The sequence below is a fragment of the Lampetra planeri genome, chromosome 5 (assembly GCF_965212315.1).
Source record: "Lampetra planeri chromosome 5, kcLamPlan1.2.h2, whole genome shotgun sequence".
NCBI classification, from domain to species: Eukaryota; Metazoa; Chordata; class Hyperoartia; order Petromyzontiformes; family Petromyzontidae; genus Lampetra; species Lampetra planeri.
The window spans coordinates 12,859,121-12,878,299 of NC_136111.1; the positions used below are offsets into that span (position 1 = coordinate 12,859,121).

The 19,179-nt window shown below is 44.1% G+C and overlaps 1 long non-coding RNA gene across 1 annotated transcript; it reads right to left on the minus strand.

Annotated features, from left to right (window-relative positions):
• Positions 1–6,184: 6,184 nt before the first annotated feature.
• Positions 6,185–18,695, minus strand: LOC144719213 (uncharacterized). Its single transcript, XR_013585566.1, has 3 exons — positions 18,362–18,695; positions 16,636–16,697; positions 6,185–6,576 (listed from the first exon to the last, which is right to left on the minus strand). It is a non-coding gene; the product is annotated as an uncharacterized LOC144719213 (long non-coding RNA).
• Between the last annotated feature and the right edge of the window lie 484 nt (positions 18,696–19,179).

A 19,179-nucleotide genomic window follows, 5' to 3' on the forward strand; every position in this document is an offset into this window, starting at 1 on the left:
CCAGAGTCTGAGACAAGGAAAGGCACCGGGCAGAGATGATCTCCCAAGCGAAATGCTGAGGGAGGGTGGCGTTTGTGCACAGACTGCCCTACATGACATCATAACAACAGTCTGGACCACTGGACGGGTTCCACAGGATTGGAAGGATGCCCTGGTGGTCCTTCTCTTTAAGAAGGGGACCGCACAGACTGTAATAACTGCAGGGGCATCTCACTCCTCAGTGTGCCGGGAAAGGTCCTGGCAAGGATTATTAAACATCGCCTTACTAGGCACGCTGAGGAGAGGCTTGCAGAGCCCCAATGCGGTTTTAGAAAAGGGCGGTCCTCACAGATGTCATATTTTCTGTCCGTCTGCTACAGCAGATGTGTAGGGAATTCCAACAAGACCTACATCTCTGCTTTATTGATCTGGTCAAGGCCTATGATACCATCCATAGGTCTGGGCTCTGGGTTGTTCTTTGTGCTTTCCGAGTCCCTGATCTGCTGCTCACGATAAGTAAAGACCTTCATGATGGTGAGCAGGCCCGGGTAAAACGACGTGGCCAGGATTCAGAGCCATTCCCTGTACACCTTGGGGTGCGATAGGGATCTCCTCTCCCACATTAGTTAACATCTATTTTGACCGCGAAGTTAATGAAGCCTTTAATGGTTGTACCGGAGGAATTTCCATCCGCTCACTCAGAGGAGGAGTTGGAGGCGCTGCTGCTGAACCTGGAGCTTGCCACTATGAGGTGGGGCTTTACCATCAGCCCCACCAAAACTAAGCACTTGCCTGCGTATTTTGCACCATCGGACACTCCACTCCACAACTCCCAATTGGTGATGGGGCAGTTGTGGAGAGAGTGGAGGGTTTCCCATACCTGGGCAGTGTGCTCATGACCGGCTCCAGTTCGACAGCAGTGATCTCACTCCGAATCAGTCGAGCAGCATTATCTCTTCATCAGTTGCTTAACACTGTATGGGAAGTGACCTGGTCTGTCGCTCCGCATGAAGCTTCAGGTCTTCTCGGCCACGGTCATTCCCTCCCTTCTCTACGCTTGCGAAGCGTGGACCCCCCTAATGGAACATCTTCGTCGGTTAGCAACATTTAGGCTGGCCTGCCTATGATCCATCCTGGGTTTAACCAGGCTGGATTGTGTGAGGAGCTCACAAATCCTTGAAAAATCTGGACAAAGTCCCAACAGTGAGTTCCTCCGACAGGCAAGGCTGCTTTGGCTGGATCCTGTCGACCCGCATGCCCAGTCACCGCATGCCTAAAGAGAGGGGGCTAAACGGGCATGGCACGGGTTCGAGAAGAGATGGAGTGATGTGGTACAGGAGGATGTGGAGCTGAGTGGACTTGCCGATGACTGGTACCAGCGGTGTCAAGATCGGCCTCTGTGGAGTAGGTTCGTGAAGGACGCTACTGGGCAGTTGGAGGCAGTCGCCCTCCAACAACAATGGAAGGTGAAGGAGTGACGCTCACAACAATGAGCGGAGCGCCGGGGGACTAAAGCACAGCAAGTTGGCACAGTAGAGGGCACAGGTGGTGCATCAACCAGTCATCTCAGTCAGTTGACCCGTGGCACCTGGGTCTGGCCTGTGACCTCCTGCCAGCGGGCCTTCGACACTTCACGTGGTTTCAACGTGCACATAGCCTGGCACAAGCGTCGTGGTGACATCACCACCACTTAGTTGCGAATGGCGGTTGTTGTTGTGTGTAAGTCGATGTATGTGTGTGGGACGATATGTGTGTATGTGGAAGACGATGTCTGTGTGTAAGTCGATGTGTGTGTGTAAGTCCATGTGCGTGTGTGTAAGTCGACGTGTGTGTGTGAGCCGATGTGTGTAAGTCGATGTGTGTGTCGATCTGTGTGTGTATCTCAGTCTATGTGTGTGTGTGTGTAAGTCGATATGTGTGTGTGTAAGTCGATGTGTGTGTGTCAGTCGATGTGTGCATGTGGGGGTCGATATGTGTTTGTGTAAGTCGATGTGTGTGAGTTGATGTGTACGTGTGAGTCAATGTGTGTATGTAAGTCGATGTGTCTGTGTGTGTGGGTCCATGTGTGTGTATGTCGATGTGTGTGTATGTCGATGTGTGTGTGTAAGTCCGTGCGTGTGTGCGTCTATGTGTGTGTGTGAGTCGCTGTGTGTGTGTGAGTCTGTGTGTGTCAGTTGATGTGTGTGTGTACGTCGATATGTGCACGTGTAAGTCGATGTGTGTGTGAGTCGATTTGTGTGTTTGAGTACATATGTGTGTGTAAGTCGATGTGTGTGTGTGTCTTTTTCGCCCAGGCAACGCGGGGTACTTTCCGCTAGTAGTTAATACATTTCAAATCTTGTTAAGACTCTTTGTAATCAAGTTATTTGTCCATCTTTTTATTGCCATTAAAGCATTTTTAAACGTCCGCATCCGTATCCCATAATATTGAGGGAATTGCATGTGAGAGAAAATGGAGCCGAACTCCTCTCTCTCCCTTACTTAATAAAAAAAGTGTAACCCTTACAGGGTGCCAATCAGCCAAGCATGTAGATCATGCTGTTACTTTACAACAAGGACTCTGGAACAGAGTTGTGGATTTGGAGACAATATTTCCCCCCCATCAGAATAAAGGGAATGGGAACCATTATGATTTGCTGCTCTGGAAATAACACGTGACTTGTTTCTATGACTTCGGATGTTTCAACTAAATTTGAAATAACAGTATATATAGTACATTTATTTGATTTGTGTGACTAATCTTAAAAACATTAATGTTTGATGAGTATTTTATTCATGATGTGTCCTTCACTCTGCCTTTCACACCACAACTACTAAATATTAGAAAATGAACACCGCCATTAAACCCAGTCCCAAAAAAAATGTAAGCAAGGTATGCAACATTTCATTTCGTTATAACAACATTTTTGATAACAATTGTGAAATTTGTAACACAATATTTCACATACATAAATGACCAGAACTCTGCGGTGCCGAGTCAAGCTCAATGTCACTCGAATGCCAGACAAGAGAAGTGGGGCCTTTAACTGTCTCTTAAAAGTCGGTGTTGATTGAATGTTACGAATGTGAAGTGGGATGCCGTTCCAAACGGTGGAGAATTCACGTCGGGCAGGAACGGTCCTGGTCCTTGGTGTAGAGAGAAGCGTGCGACTTGTGCTACTGTGGAGAGATCTACTTGGAGCTCTAGTGCAGAGTGATGAGAGCAAAAAAAGGTGCATATGGGTACAATCATATTACAATACACCGTTTCTTTCCTACGTCATAATTCATATTTATAAATTCTACAGTGAGATGCTGAAGTCAATCATATGTCAATCTATTTTATTGAAATATAGTTTTTCATGGAAGTGTAGTGCCTGAGATATGCGTCACATGCTGAAGTCGGTGTGCGCGCACCCGGCGTACAGTGGGAGCAAATAAGGATACGGGGCGCTGATTGGCTGGTCGTTGTTGTTGTCCAAAAGGAGGTGACGTGATGTCTGAGGATGGTAGCAGGTGGCAGGGAGTAATTAAGGACGCAGGGCGCTGATTGGCCGAGAGGGTGTTGTTGTCGCAGAGTGGTGCCGCATTGTCTGGAAAAACATGCCACGTGGCAGCGGGGGCTGGGAGCGAGTGTCGTCGCGGGGGATGCCCCTGATTAATTGGGAATTAATTGGCTCGGGGATGAAAACAGGGGTTTTCGGAGGAGACGGGAGTTCGCACCTGGGAGGAGACAGAGGATGGAAGAGTCGGAGCAGCAGAGCTAGTAACAGTATAGGGTAGCAGTGGAGAAGTGTAGGGTAGCGGTGGAGAAGTGTAGAGTAACAGTGAGACAACGAAGCCAGTAGGAAGCGGCTGGAGTGTGGGAAGAGAAGCTGATGTAGTTACGATGGAGTGGGACGGCGGAGCTGATAAAGGGCAGCCGAACTGTGGCGGAGAGAGTGGAGAGGAGAGTCGACGGAGGAGTAAAGGGGAGCGAGTGAGGCCGGCGGAACGCGGCGAGCGAGCGGAGAGCGTGGAGGAGAACTGTGAATCGGTGTTAGCGGGAGGAACGTTGAGCGATGTTCGATGGAGGAGTGTTGAGCGAAATACACGAAATAAAGTAACGAGGAAAGACAAGAAGCTGTCGTGTCGGTTTGAGCGCTACAGAAGCATACTTTACAATGGCAAGTGTTGAAAGTGCTCAGTTTTGCGAACACTATGTTGGACACACGTGTGCCAGGAAGAGATCCACCTGGTTGTGCACGATCCACTCTGCCGGGTGTAGATCATAGGTATTGAGCGACGCCGTCATTTCCCATGCGTCAATTATCACAACGGGGAGGTCCATAAACACACGTCGTGTCAACGCCCAAATGCGGAATGCCAGCCAGTTGCTGAAACTGGCAAGGTTGATGTCCGTCTCGCGCATATTGATGGTCTTGATGACAATGGTCGTCTGCGGACTGCGTGCGATCAGTCGTAGAATCGCGGCGCGCACGTTCAGTAACCGCCGGGACGCATCGACCAAGGGGAACGGCACAAAGTGGGCCCCCAGCGACACTGCCACAGCCGTCATTGGCCCACCGGAGATGGCATCCACCTTGCGAATATGGAAAGGGTTCAGAGGGAACACCGGGATGTCACACTGGTGGAAAAGCGTTTTGACCCAACAATTACTAAAAAGTTCATAATGCAGAGGGATATTATGCAACGAACAAAACTATTGTTAATATAAGCAACACCATCCCCATCACCTTCTGATTAGAACACTCACTCACAACCTAAAAAAAAAATGCAATGTTTTGTTCCACATTCTTGTGTTCCACACTTCAGATCAGATCTGTTGAGATCAACCACGCGCATGTTGGTGCACTGGGATGCTGTTGGCATGAATGACGCAATATGAAATGAAAATATTACTGTGCACCACACCTCAAGCGCTACATGGCGAAAGTCCTTGACACGCTGCAACTGGGAACAGTAGTATGGGTAACCATGCGGAATATAGCGTAGCAAGATGTCGTTTTGGGGGTCCACGGCGAGTCCAGGTTGGTGAATTGTTGGAATGTGCAAGTTCAACCGCTTCAGGGCTGAGAACAGAGACAACAAAAACGAAGCATTCAATGTGTTATTCTATGAGCTCTGTCCACACGCAAACAACACTGCCCACCAGGGATTATTTGCCTGTCGTGCATAGCCCCTCCTAAACATGTACGCTCCCGGATTGGTTGAAGTGTGTCACGTGACCGCGAGCTTTCTGTCGTGCACGAATGCGCTGTCCAACCAAGTTCCTACCTGCCCACTCCGAAGGAACGTGTTAGGCCTCTCATAAAACAGTTAACGACTCTCCTGTATGCTTTACACAGAATAGTCTGCTCTAAGTCAGTCCTTCAACATGCTTTATAATTGAGCCCACGGCAATGAGCCATTTTATTTAGGGATTGTGTGTTGCCTTGGTGTGGTCTGGGACTTTTTATTGTCTTGTTGCCTTGCCCAAGCTTGCATTTAATGATGCAAAATCTGACGTAATTAATTAATATTTATTTGTATTTAGTTACTTGCTTACCTTTTTCCCCTATTTTGCACTCCTATCGTTTTTTGTATTGTTTATTTTAACTTGCTAACCAACCCCTCCTGGAAATCTGTGAAAAAGAGCTTTATAGCTCATTGGATTTCTCCAGTCTATGAACCAGCTTGAGACCATCAGTCAACGTGATAACTTAGTTTACTTGTGGGAAACTGTCCAGATTCAAAGTAAGTCACTTAGCTTTATTTTTCTTTACATTACTAATTATGCAATCTCAGTTTCCATATTTTAATGGGGCCAGGAGGGGCAGAGCACTTGTGACTTTTGCAGGAAGCAGAGCGGCAAGTAACTTGCTGCTATTTATTCACCAATGTACAGGCTTCAGTAAATTTCCGCCACTGCCGAACAGCTTGGGATAGACGCCTGTGAAATAGAGAATCATATCTCATTGGGCTTTTCTAGATACAAAATGTATATCTACGTATATTCTTGATTTCAGTCCGGGAATATGTTTGGAAGGGGCACTTCAACTCAATACAGGCCTTGCTCACCACCATAACTCCAAGATGACTTGTTCAGTGTACAGGGTGGTTCACCACATTTGTAGAATCTTATATACATTTCAAAATGTTACTGCAATAAATGGAATATGCAAGTTTATGATTTACGTTATATGTTTCAAGCAGATACAGGCGCAGATGGCACGATGAGGTTAGATGGCAGCAGATAGCTAATATAAGGAGTCCGATGCGGATACGAGATAACAGGTGGCCAGGTGGTGTGAGGATACTTCTGGCACTTGGGGGTAAAGCTTGTGGTGAGTGAGGAGGGGGGTCTCTTACTGGGCATGGCCGAGTCCACTAGTACGTTGTACCATTGACGCACGGTGGAGTCGCCCAAGAGGTAGATGTTGCGTCTGCGGAGGCATGCGGTGACCTGTTCAGCTTTGAGAAACCTGCGTCCTTTGCAGTTGGCCGGTTGCCACTCCTTATTCAGGTAATACCCGAGCTGCTGCACTCTGCTCTTCAACTCGCTGGCCCCAAAAGCATCAGCCTTGCTCTTGTCTTTCTGGATTCCACCGCACACAGGTAGCAGATGTTCCTGCACAGCTGGCAGGCAAACAGGGTCGATGTAGAGAGCGAGCATGCTCAAACGTGCACACCGACAATGCCTCAGGATATATGAAGCTGATCGTGATGAGGTCAATAATAATGAACGGTATCAACAGGCTAGAATAATACAAAGTTATTCGGTTTTGAAGCCAATGAGTTAAACAGATGCCAACCGTGTGATCCAATACAGGGCCAATAAAAGTAGCATTCTGCTTGAATATAATATGGATCCTTTATTTCCAGTATCAAAGCATGAAAAAAGAAGAATACGTTTTACCCTTTCTGGCAATAAAACAGATGTTTAGATGTTCAAACACCAAATAGAATCATATCTGCATTAACCACACGTACTTGTGGTGAACATGCATAGATATATTCTTTAAGCTGGAAAAGCCTGATGAGCTATGATTCTATTTTTCACAGATGTCCATCCAAAGCTGTTCGACAGTGGCGGAAATGCACTGAAGCATTGGTAGATAAATAGCAGCAAGTTACTTGCCGCTATGCTTCCTGCAAAAATCACGAGTGCTCTGCCCCTCCTGGCCCCATTAAAATAGGGCAACTGATATTGAATATTTAATAATGTAAAGAAAAAGAAAGCGAAGTGACTTAGAAGGGAAATAATACAATAATAAAAATAAATCATTATAAAAATGATTACGACGTTTCGATTGCAACACAAGCAATCATCATCAGATGTGAAAACTACAGCAAGAAAATGTGTTTTTATTGCTGTAGTTTTCACACCGAAAAAAACAAGAATATGAATCCCTGCAGTCACGAAAGCTTGAAATCGAAAAAAGATAAGTGACTTGCTTTGAATCTGGACAGTTGCCCACAAGTAAACTAAGGTATCACGTTGACTGATGGTCTCAAGCTGGTGACCAAACAATACACGAAAATGCTTTATTTAGAATCACAATCTTTATTTAGACTGGAGAAATCCGATGAGCTATAAAGCTCTTTTTCACAGATTTCCAGGAGGGGTGGGTCAGCAAGTTACAACAAGCAATACAAAATCACAGAGATAAGATTACATAGATATTTGAATTTAACAATAAAATCTGTGGTTATTTGTAACTATTGTAATTGGCTGTCATCTGGCAGGTTCATAAAAATGTAATTTAATGAAAAAGAAAAAATATAAAGATTTGTATTGAATTTATTCAATACAAATTTTCTCTATTTAGCAAATTTGGTGTAAGTTGACGATCATTATTCTGTAATGGTGTGCAAAACGAAAATATAAAATACGAAAACAGTTTCAATGGGCGAGCGTCAGCATCAATGGGTGGGCTAAAAGTAAAAAATTCCACCAATAGGTTTGTTCGATCAACAAATAATCTAATTTGATCCAGAAATAATGTAACAGGAATCACTTTACTGATTTAAAAAAATCGCCCTGCTTGATCACGACTTGATCGCATAAACACATGTATTCAAAATGGAATAGCTCGATCACTGCTCAATCACTGGGATGTCACATAGACGCATGTGTTCAAAATGTCATAGCTCGATAAGTGCTAAATCAGAGCTTGATCGGAGTTTGATTGGTGCTCAATCGAAGATCGATTGGTGCTCAATCAAAGCTCAATTGGTGCTGGATCAGAGTTCAATCGGTGGTCGATCGGTGCTCAATCTAAGCTCGATCAGTGCTCGATCGATGCTCAATCGGAACTCGATCAGAGCTCAATCGGTGCTCGATCAGTGCTCAATTTGTGCATGGTTGGAGCTCGATCAATGCTTGATTGATGCTCGATTGGAGTTTGTTCGGTGCTCAATCGGTGCTCGATTGGTGCTTGATTGATGCTCGATCAAATACACCAACCTACTCAAAATGTCATGGTTCGATCGGTGCTCTATTGACGCTCCATAGAAGATAATTTGTACGTACTGTATGTTGAATTTCTTTTGCACCATACATAGCCTGACTATATTTTGCACCATACATAGCCAACCATGCTAATCGAAGGTGTGTGGGAAGTACAATAAAGTAAATACAAAAAGCAGTTCTAAAGAAATGAGTTTTCCTAATATTGGAAGGAAGAGCATTCTAGATGGCTGCAGAAGCCCACCTGAAAGTGTGTGATGCAGTGACAATTTTTTTCGATAGCTAGCCAAACGCCACTGCGAGGATGACCAGCGTTTGCGTGATGGTTTATGCTCCTTGACGAGATCAGTAAGGTATTGTGGTTAATTGGTTACAAGCACTGTGTGTGTAATGAGTGCGACCTTATAATAAATTTGCTCAGCAACCAGAAGCCAATGCTCGGTGAGCACTGGATGGGCATGGACGGATATTTGAGTAACCGTCACAATATGTGCCAAATAATTTTATACATGCTGCAGCTTGCTAATGTTTCTGCCAGACATCCCATAGAGTAGTGAGTTGCAATAATTGAGCCTTGTCGATACTATGCTACATGTCACTGTGTTGACTCAATAGAGATCGGATGTGTCTGAGAGCCCTTCATTGGAAATTGTAGGACCTGACTATATTTTGCACATGGTGCTCAAACGACATATTCTAGTCGAGTATGGTTCCGAGGCTCTTTAGATGAATAGAAAACTGAATCATGTAGTCTGCGACTGCCACACCTGATCTTCCTCAATGTTTTTTACCTGAATGCCAACCAGCAGATATCTAAATTTGATGTCACTCTGGTGTATAATTGTGTATCATCAGCATATTGATGGAACTTGATGTCACGCGATGAGATGACATTGGCGATCGGAGAGACATATTTTGAAAATAGGAAAGCCCCGAGGATGGACCCCTGTGGTAGGCCAACTAGGCACAGCATAGGCGATGACAGTTAGTTACCTAGCTTGACTAACTTTGATGGTCCATGTGCAGTGACTTATATGGAGTCACTCTGGTTTTTAGCACCAGCTACTGTCACAAGAGTGGAACTGTACGTCTTGAGTCTCTCTCTGGCACCAGAGTGGGTATGACATGGAAGCGGGCCCTAGGGGGCATAGTTCTGGTGAGGGTCAGAGAGAGAGCAAGTGAGGACGTGATACTCTGTGTGAACCCGAGAGGGCACGTGACCGGGGCAAGGTAGCAAGGGGGCCTGAAAGGGGGCTCTAGGGACACGTGATATGGCCCAGAGCCTTCTAGTAGATTCTAGAAGGGGTGTGGCCGAGGGCGGAGTGAGGCCACGCTAGGGTGCATAAAAGGGAAGTCCCGAGAGCGATCGAGGCTCTCTGTTGGAATGGAACCCGTCGTTGCTACGTTTATTCGATCCTCGGTCCTGGGTCTTCAGTCTTCGATGTTTACGCATGGCATCGTGGGTCAGGCAGTGTGTTACTGACTGACCCGGTTATGTAGTTACCCCGTTGTGGTCTAGTTAACCGCGTAGTTATTACCTAGATGTAGAACCAGTGTACGTTTATGTAGTTACCCTGTTGGGGTGTTGTAATAAACGTGTTGCCTCCAAGAACAAGTGTGTGCCTCCGTATAGCACACTACACATGTAGGTATGACTCAATCTGCCCTAACAATGTTAAATAGCCACACGACGAGTATGTCTTGGTCGATGGTGTCGAAGGCAGCTGAGAGATCGAGGCCAAGCAACACTGCGGTGCACCGGCCATCCATGATTTTGTAGAATCCATCAGTAATCTTGAGTAGAGGCGTTTCAGTGATGCGGGACTTCCGGTATGCTGACTGCAATGTGTTGAATCTGCCCATTAAAATTGTACTCAGGTTTGGGATAGGGAAATAGTTTGTGGGGTCACTACAGTTCAAGCCAACTTTTTTCAAGAGCGGTGTTACCTGCACCATTTTAAACCATTATGGGAAAGAGCCCTCGCTGAATGAAAGATTTGCCAGTTGGACGATCAGCGGTACAAGGATGTCTAAGCATGATTTAGAATTGACGTGTAGATGTAGTCGAGCGACGATGTCTTATATGGTCGCTGTGCGATGAACATGGACACCTCTGCCACTGAGATTGGTGCCAGGGTCTCGAGTTTTGGTTCTAGGATGATCAAACTCACATGGCAGACTGGGAGAATGCGTTGACTTCAAGTTAGAAACTGCCGTTTTGACCGTCACTATTTCATTGGCGAAGAACGTCGCAAGTGCTGTACACAGACCAGGTTGCCTCGTTGATGAGTGGTTGGAGTGCACCAGACCCTTCACGAAGCGCCAAAAAGCATGGGGTTGCGAGCTGACTCATTGAAGCGCAGAGCATAGCATGATCTGCGAGACTCAATAATGAGTTGGTTGGCAGATCTGCAGGCAGCTCTGTAAGCGAGTCAGACAGTCTCAAAATCAGTGTTCTTCCAAAGATGCTCCAGCCACCTCCGGGACTGCTTTGCTGCGATTGCCTCCAGTGACAGATAGCTACTGCGCGCTTTTCCCTTTCTCTTTGTGCTTATTCGGATGGGCACGAGTTCATCAAGAACAGCAGTGATGTCATGTTCTAATTGAGCTGCAAATTAATCGACTGTCAATGCAGGATTTAGACACGCCGATGAAGACCGGATCTTCTTACGGAAAGCATCGTGGTCCAGTCATTTATAGTTTTTCTTTGATATCGTTGTAACGGTTAGGCTATCAATCTGTAATGCCACTTTGCACGTCACGTGACTGATTTGAAATACCCACATCTTAAATAACAATGTGCTTCACAGTTATGGCATCGGCGGATGTGAAGATGTGATCCAATATATTTCCCGAGCGACATGTTACATCAATGGTGTGCTGGGTTAAACTGTGATTGTCGTTAAAGTTGGCGAGATCACTGTTGATTTTACCACACGAACCAGTTGGTCCGGGACAGTTCAGGTCACCACAGATGATATAGCGAGAGCACAGTGGCCTACAGTTTAGCAGACTGGAAAGCTCGGAAAAGAATTGTGACAGCAGTGAGGGCGGCGGTGGATTTATGAGCGTGGTAGTAAGCCCCCGCATGCTGTTCGTTTTTTTCACAAGCAGCAGCTGGAATGACGTAATTGTTGATGAGTCGCTGAGGACTTTCATGCAGATGTCTTCACAGTGAATCAGTTCAATCCCTCGACCATGTGGGCTGCCAGTGCCAGGCTTCTTAAGATGGTGCCGATGTAGGTGCAGCCTCAAGCTTAATTTCGACCGGTGAGTCATCATATACCCAGGTATCGGGAACGGCCAATATGTCAAGTCCACAATCGTTCATCAGATCGTGGATCAATTCCATCTTGTTGACTATAAAACGTGCATTGACCAATCCATAGTGTTTTGCATCGGCAGCAGTATGAAGATGAAGGCGCTCTTCTGTGATTGTGTGGATGTAGGGCAGAAGAAGAACAGACCAGATCTGCAGCACAACCATGTGCGAGGCGCTGCAACAAGTGATAAACATGGTCAGGTAGGGGTCAGCATGTCCACAGCAGACTATAGAACAGTGGGTGCGGAACTCGAGTAGTTTGACCCGGCAATCCGCACTCCTTTCTGCACGTTGGATCCTGGCCCGAGTTTGCTAGTGAGTCCCACCGCAGTATCAGCAATGATTAGGTGAGATATAATTGATTTGTCTATCCAAGCCAAGCTAAGTTGCCGGCACAGACCCCCATTCTCCGGAGAAGATGGGAGGCATTGCCTTGACCACACCGCTCAGCTTGCTCAGCTGGAGTCCTGCGAGAGCAGGGCCTGGCCGCAAGCAGCTGTGCAGCAGCAAAAGCAGAATTTGCAGTGTCACCATCGCAAGGTATTGTAGCTGTTGTTGCTTCTGTTATTGCTGTTTTTGTTGCTGATGTTTCTGCTTTTGCTGCTGCTGTTATTACTGTTGTCTTTTCTTCTGTTTTTGCTGCTTATACAGCAGTTGTTGCTGACGCTGTTGTTGCTGTGCTACAAGGCAAGTCCTCGCTGAGTGATGCAGCAACACGGGAAGCCTCCAACAAAATCAGTCCATTTTAGCTTATATGTGTGCTTTGAAGCAAGAGCAGGCTGCGCACGTCCACATCAAAGAGAAGTCACAGCGCCAACTAGTCTTTGAAATTTTAACCAAAAATAAAACCCAATTAAAATTAAAGTAAAATCGTTAATAAGTTTGAGATAAAAGGAATAAGGTAACAAAAAATAAGAAAAATGATGGGTCTCCTCTGTGGGTATTCCCTTTTCATGATGCAACATGCTTGGACCAATGCTCGCACACATGCACTCACTTTTGCAATGCATCTTGAATAATAAGTAAATTGAAAAGCACAAATTTTATATTTTATATCACACGTACACATACTAAAGTAAACTAACACGTACCTGGCAAAAACAGGAGAATTTCCGTAAAAACTTTTATAGATATATTTAGGCGTTCAATAGTGAAACATAGTGAGGGTGAAAAGGAAGATAATTGGAAGAAAATCAGAAAGCCCACACAAGGCACACAAACACGTGTACACATCCGAATCAAAAGATTATTTCTCGAGGATAGTCCATTGATTTGAAAAGCTCTCTAAAGTGGAACACAGGTAAAAATGTGTCACACCACTATTTAATCAGTTGAACAATAGGCTTTCGCGACCAATATCCATAAGAGGTGTTTGGGTTACTTCGCGTAAATATAAATGTATCATTAAACCCGCCACCACCCGACACATCCAATTAGTAAGGATTGTCACGTAAACAGAACATGCCAATTCCTTACTAGTACAGCGCACGGGTGTCGCCTGATGATGCTAGTTGTAATTACTGGAAAAACGTCGTACTCAATTTTAAAATGTTGTAGATTTACTCTCCAACACACCGGTGTGCTGGACTAGTAATGAATTGGCATGTTCTGTTTCTGACAAACCTTACTTAAATGGCTGTGTCGGGTGGTGGTGGGTTTAACGACACATTTATATTTACCTCAAAAAAACCCTTTATTATGGACCAATATGTAGTGTTGCTACAATAAAAGCAAGTGCTGTCTGACTGTGGTTTACTATATTATATCCAGGCGCGGTTCGTCCACTAGGGGCGTTGGGGCCGCCCCACCAAGCAGCTCGATATGAGAAATATTTTTTTCAAAAAATACTCTTCTATAAACTGTTTTGTTGTGTTTAACATGTTTTAAATGTAATGATTCTTGCAACGTGAATTGCCTTATGAAGATAGCATTTTAAGTTGTTCATATTAGAAACCGCTGCAACACCACAGTCTGATTTGTGCCTCGGGGAGATCTTGGGCGGCTATGATGGCGTCCAAGTGAGAGATGTCCCCCTTCATTCGTTGAGATTAGCTTCGCATTTAGGCACGCCGTTTGAGACCCATTCAGGGCGGTGAAAAGGGCGCCCATGGCTGTGATGACGATGTCACAACGCTAGGTTGCACTGTGCAAATGTAGCAGGTCACGGTCTACACGCGCTCGGAGGAAACAACATCAATGGCGATAGCAACAGGTGCAGCAAACGAAGAATTAGCAAGGGACACTGTGGAGTCACTCCTAATATTAAATTTGAAAGGATGACTATGCAGGAGAAGTTGAATGTCAAGCAACTGGGTCCTGATCAACCGAAAATTTACATCAACCAGCGCTCAGGCGACCAGAGAAAAGCATACGCAAGGACATTTAGCCAGAGCTGGTATGCTAGAAAGGCCTGGCTATGTGGATGTGCAAAGCAGAATGCACTTTTCTGTTTCCCTTGCCAACTTTGATGTATCGTAAGCTTTGTTAATTATTGAATGGCAATTTAATGGGTTGATTGAAATATGGTTAAGCATGTAGCCGAATAGCGTTCATGTGGCCTTGAAACCAGAAGTATGTGTTACATTGCACTTAATCGTGGCTTAAACCCCAAATCAAATGTGTAGGCTAATGTCAGTATAGGCCTAGCTTTCCATTCGACAATGTAGTCAGTGTAAAGTGATGTTACAGTTGCCACAGATAACAGTGAGACAGTGGCCACACAACGAAACAAGCTCCAATTAAAAGTGAAGTAAATAGTAGGCCTGTGTACATTGTATTAATGTCGCCAGTGAATACTGATCAAAGCGTTTTGTCTAGGTGGGTGTACGACGGTATGTGGCTGTTATTGTACAGTATGCGGTGTCTTGGTTGCCTTGGCTAATTTGTTGAGTCGTGTCAGCTGAGCTTTAATTGTTCTTTAGGCTTTTGGCAGTGTCAAAGGGGTTGTGTAATGTGGACTTGAAGGTCATGGGGACAGCATTTTAGTGCTTTATTGTTTGTATTATTTATCAATGCCTACCGTTGGTAGATAAGACAGTTATATCACTTTCACGGGAAGGCCAATAACATGACGAGGTTTTTCTTTTTTCTTTTCAGAGGTCACAAACAATAGCCCCACCTAGTGGAAATGTCACGAGCCGCTGCTGATTATAACGAGTGGACAATACATTACTGCAGTGTCATGCAGTGTAGAGTTGCGTAGCACATCACATGTTGCCAGTTGATCATAATGTAATCTGTTATTTCAACATTACATATATGATGATTCTAACAATAAAGTGAAAAAAAATCGCTTTCTCACTCAATATGACTGAATTTAAACACACAATTTATAAATAAACAGTCACCAGCGTGAATTGCAAGATTTATTATGAACAGTTTTATCAGTTCATAAAATATTTTGGAAGTAACCCCTCCGCCCACTATGAGCAGTACCACATACTGCAAATTATATAATTAACACGTGATTTTCAGCAAAGCAAAGCATCATTGAGTAATGATGAGGTGATTATTAAGCCAGATTTAATTTAACCCAATTAGTGTTTCCTATATTACTTATATTTTACGGATGCAAACTTACACTCCAGATGGTCTGTACCGTTTGAAGGTATTTTAAAAGCCTTGTATGTGAATTGCAAAGTTAACATTAATTTGTGTCAATTTTTTTTGCAACAATACGAACATATGGGCGCAGCCAGTCACGGTTATTTATTTAATGTTAAAATATAACATTGTGAGATATAACAAATTAAGTGAAGCAGTAACGTATGTGCATGTGACCGAACCGTAATGTGCACCAATTGCGCACTGACGGAGTACCGATTGAGCATCGATCAAACTCCAATCGAGCTCTGATCATGTACTTATTGATCACCGATCAAACTCTGATCGAGCTCCAATCGAGCACTGATCGAGGTATACATATTCCACTGTCAGATTACGGGGATAATTTAGACTTAGCTACAATAATGAACTTACAAAACCATACAAATTCTCGATTCACTGCGAGCCCCTTTAGCAACCCCATGAAGGGTTCCTCTTGATTGAGATAGCCATATCGATTTAAAGCTTTCGTGACTGCAGGGATTCATCTTCTTGGTTCTTTCGGTAAAGTCACGTAGAAGGGAAATAATAAAATAATAAAAATAAAACATAATACAATACAATTCTCACGACGTTTCGGCCACAACGCAAGCAGCCGTCCTCAGGTGAAGAACAGGTCTGTCGGAAAGACAGCGTCTGAATGAACACCACCAAGCTTGGCAGCGTATATTTAAGCTTGGTTTAGAGAGGGAAGGGCGCCTTGACAAAGGAATTTGCATATCAACAGAGGAATTTAGCATATTTATGCTAAATTTTAAAATTTAGCATATTTATGGAAAAACAGTTCTGTTTCTGATGGTCTGAAATCCGTTTTAGCTACAGTTCAATTGCAGCACTGCTTTAACATGTTTAATTTCACTTCTCAGACTATCACCATCTGACACTTTCTTAGCCCGATGTACGAGCGTCTTGATGAGAGAGGATTTCTGTCCTGCGTAATGGTGTGACTGTGCATTCAGATAGGCGTCAGTGTGCATTTTATTTCAGTAAATGATGTGTGTTATTTTACCATTTTGGCCACGTCCGAGAAAAATATCCAGAAATAGATGATATCGCGAAAGCCTACGTGTTAAAATGTTGTATCTTGTGTAGGCCCTAGAGATTTCACACGTCCCCCCAGGAGTACACATACTATGGGGTGCGAACCACCCATTTATAGCAACACCTGACTGAATTTGTATCCATGACACCACCTACCCACAGAATACCAAATGAGAAGATGTATAGTGTCAGAGTGACATCTGGCTTCACATTCTCAATTTTGTATGCTCTAAATATAAGTTTCAAGAGCAAAACCTACCTTCACCTTTAACAAGTATGTTGGAGTTTCCATTTGCTTTTAGATATGCATGTGTTTTTTCTCTGCAAAATAAAATTGAGAATTACATGTAAAGGTTTTGCGACAAGGAAAAGTTACCAGTCATTAACTATCCTGTATCCACTTCTGTATGCATTTCATTTATCTTAAAATAAATGAATTAACATGCAGTAAACTATATAAAGAATGCAAAACTCCTTGTGCATATTTGGAGACCCCTGGGGCTTAATTCTGGGACCACCTCTCGCCAACCTTTATATCAGACTCCACTGCACCTTCATAACACATCTTGGTCTCCAATATCACTTCGACGTGGATGACATCAACCTTTTACTCACTATCACACCAGGATCCACTAACCACAACCTAGAAAAAACATCAGTACTAAACACTATCAAAACATGGCTCACAAATAACTTTTTAAAACTAATCATACAAAAACGGAGCTCCTCATAACTAGCGCTAAACAACAAAGTCAATGTCTATATTACAGACCTCTTGCCGATGCAACCAATCAACAGAGTAAACTGCCTAGGCATCACATTATACATCAGCCTAGATTTCTGAGAACATATCTCAAATCAAAAACCCACGCACTACCATCTACGCAACATATCTATGACGAGCAGACCATGCCTCATGAACAGATTCATAATCTCTCGGTTAGATTATTGCAGCTCACTACTTTTGGCATACCTCAAACCCCTACAACGTCTTCAACCCATCCAGAATAATACTCTTTGGTTCTTTCGGTAAAGTCACGTAGATATAAAATTATAAGATTATTACATTTTATACCTACATGACTTTACCGAAAGAACCTAAGAGTATGGATTCCTGCAGTCAAGAAAAGCTTCAAATAAAGATCCAGAATAATGTCGCTCGACTAATTGTTAACCTCCAGAAAAATCCCACATCACACAAACTCAAAAAAGGTACACTGATTACCAATCAAATACATAATATGCTTCAACATCATCCTATTAACATATACATCAATAAGTAAGTACATTTATAAATGCGCAAATCTAATAACCTAGGTTATCACGAGTGCAAAATACACAACCAAGTTCCACCTTACACCAGAAATATACAGATCAAGCAAAACAACCCAAACACTACTGAGTTCTAATGTGATGGAGCTTTGAGTGGCAGATTTGCGCCAGGACAGCGGCACATATGTAAACAAACATTTTGTTTAACTTTAATTGACTAATGTAGTCTGTTTAGATTTTTTTTTAAAGCAAGCAAGGCATTTCAGTAATCTAACCAGGAACAAATAAAGCATTTCAGCATCAGGTTGTGACCACGTTGGTCTAAGGGGAGCTATGTTGCGTAAATGGAAAACGAGATTTTTTGTAATGTCACATATTTGGGCCTCAAATGTCGAATTGAGTTATATAATAACACCCAGGTCTGACCTCAGAGGAAAACCATTTAATTAATGCAATTGATGTAGAGCCCAATAACATAATCTCTGACTTATTACAATTTAATTAACAACGTATATGTAAGTTATCACATAGATCCAGGATTTACGAATCACTGGGTCTGAAACGTGGCACGGTTAATGGCCTCTCATGGACAACTCTGAATAAGGACCACTTCGTGAAACATCAGCCAGCTTGTGTGACACTGCCAATATACTTAATATTTTATTTTTCCCTAAATTGCTTTAAAAATATATCTCAATGAGCTAAGCACTTGCCTTGTGAAGAGTTCTTCATGCTCTTTGCTCAAGCTGTAGACAGTGTTGTTAGAGAAGAACCACTGCAGGGAGGTACAGGGGACATGCTGTGGCTCGTAACAAAGCCAGGGCTCACCAAGTACTGGCTCTGTGAGGTTGCACAGCTTACGGCCTTTGGTCAGTAACCGTGCCCCACACTCCGTCGTCTCCTGGCTGGCCTTATTCACCCCAAAAATTCCCCAAAATTGAATCTTGACAGGAAAGGCCTCACGCACCACCTCAAGCGCAGCCACTGCCTCGCTCGAGTGTACAAACAGCACATCAACGTTTGTCACTCCAGGCCAGCGTAGGACAAACGACAGCGTGTAGGTGCCATTGGAATGATCTTCCAGAACGCCTATCGCGGATGACATCCTCTTTTCACTGAATACACGGCCGATGAGGAAGTCTCCACCGTGGCCCTTCGCTCTGCCCCTGTAGTCTTTTGTTTGGACATGCACTGTTAAGACATCGCCCACGTGGTATTCACGATTAGGGTCGAGGATTTTGAAGGAGCTGCCTTTGTGAGAGGTGGTGCCATTGAGGTCACTGAGCGTTGACTCAAGGGTGAGCCTGTCGTGGCATGGCACCGTCACATCAGGGTAGGTGCCCAGTTGCTTGGGGTCACTGGCGAAGCGTGAGAGGTCCTCCAGGGGGAGAGGTGAGCACATGTCATTCTTGTCACCCATGTCATGCTTGACACTCAGTTCACCACCTATAATCACCAGGGAGATGTCCTGCAACAGGGTCCATATCCACAGAGATATTTGAAATTCTAATATTTGAATTATAATTACATG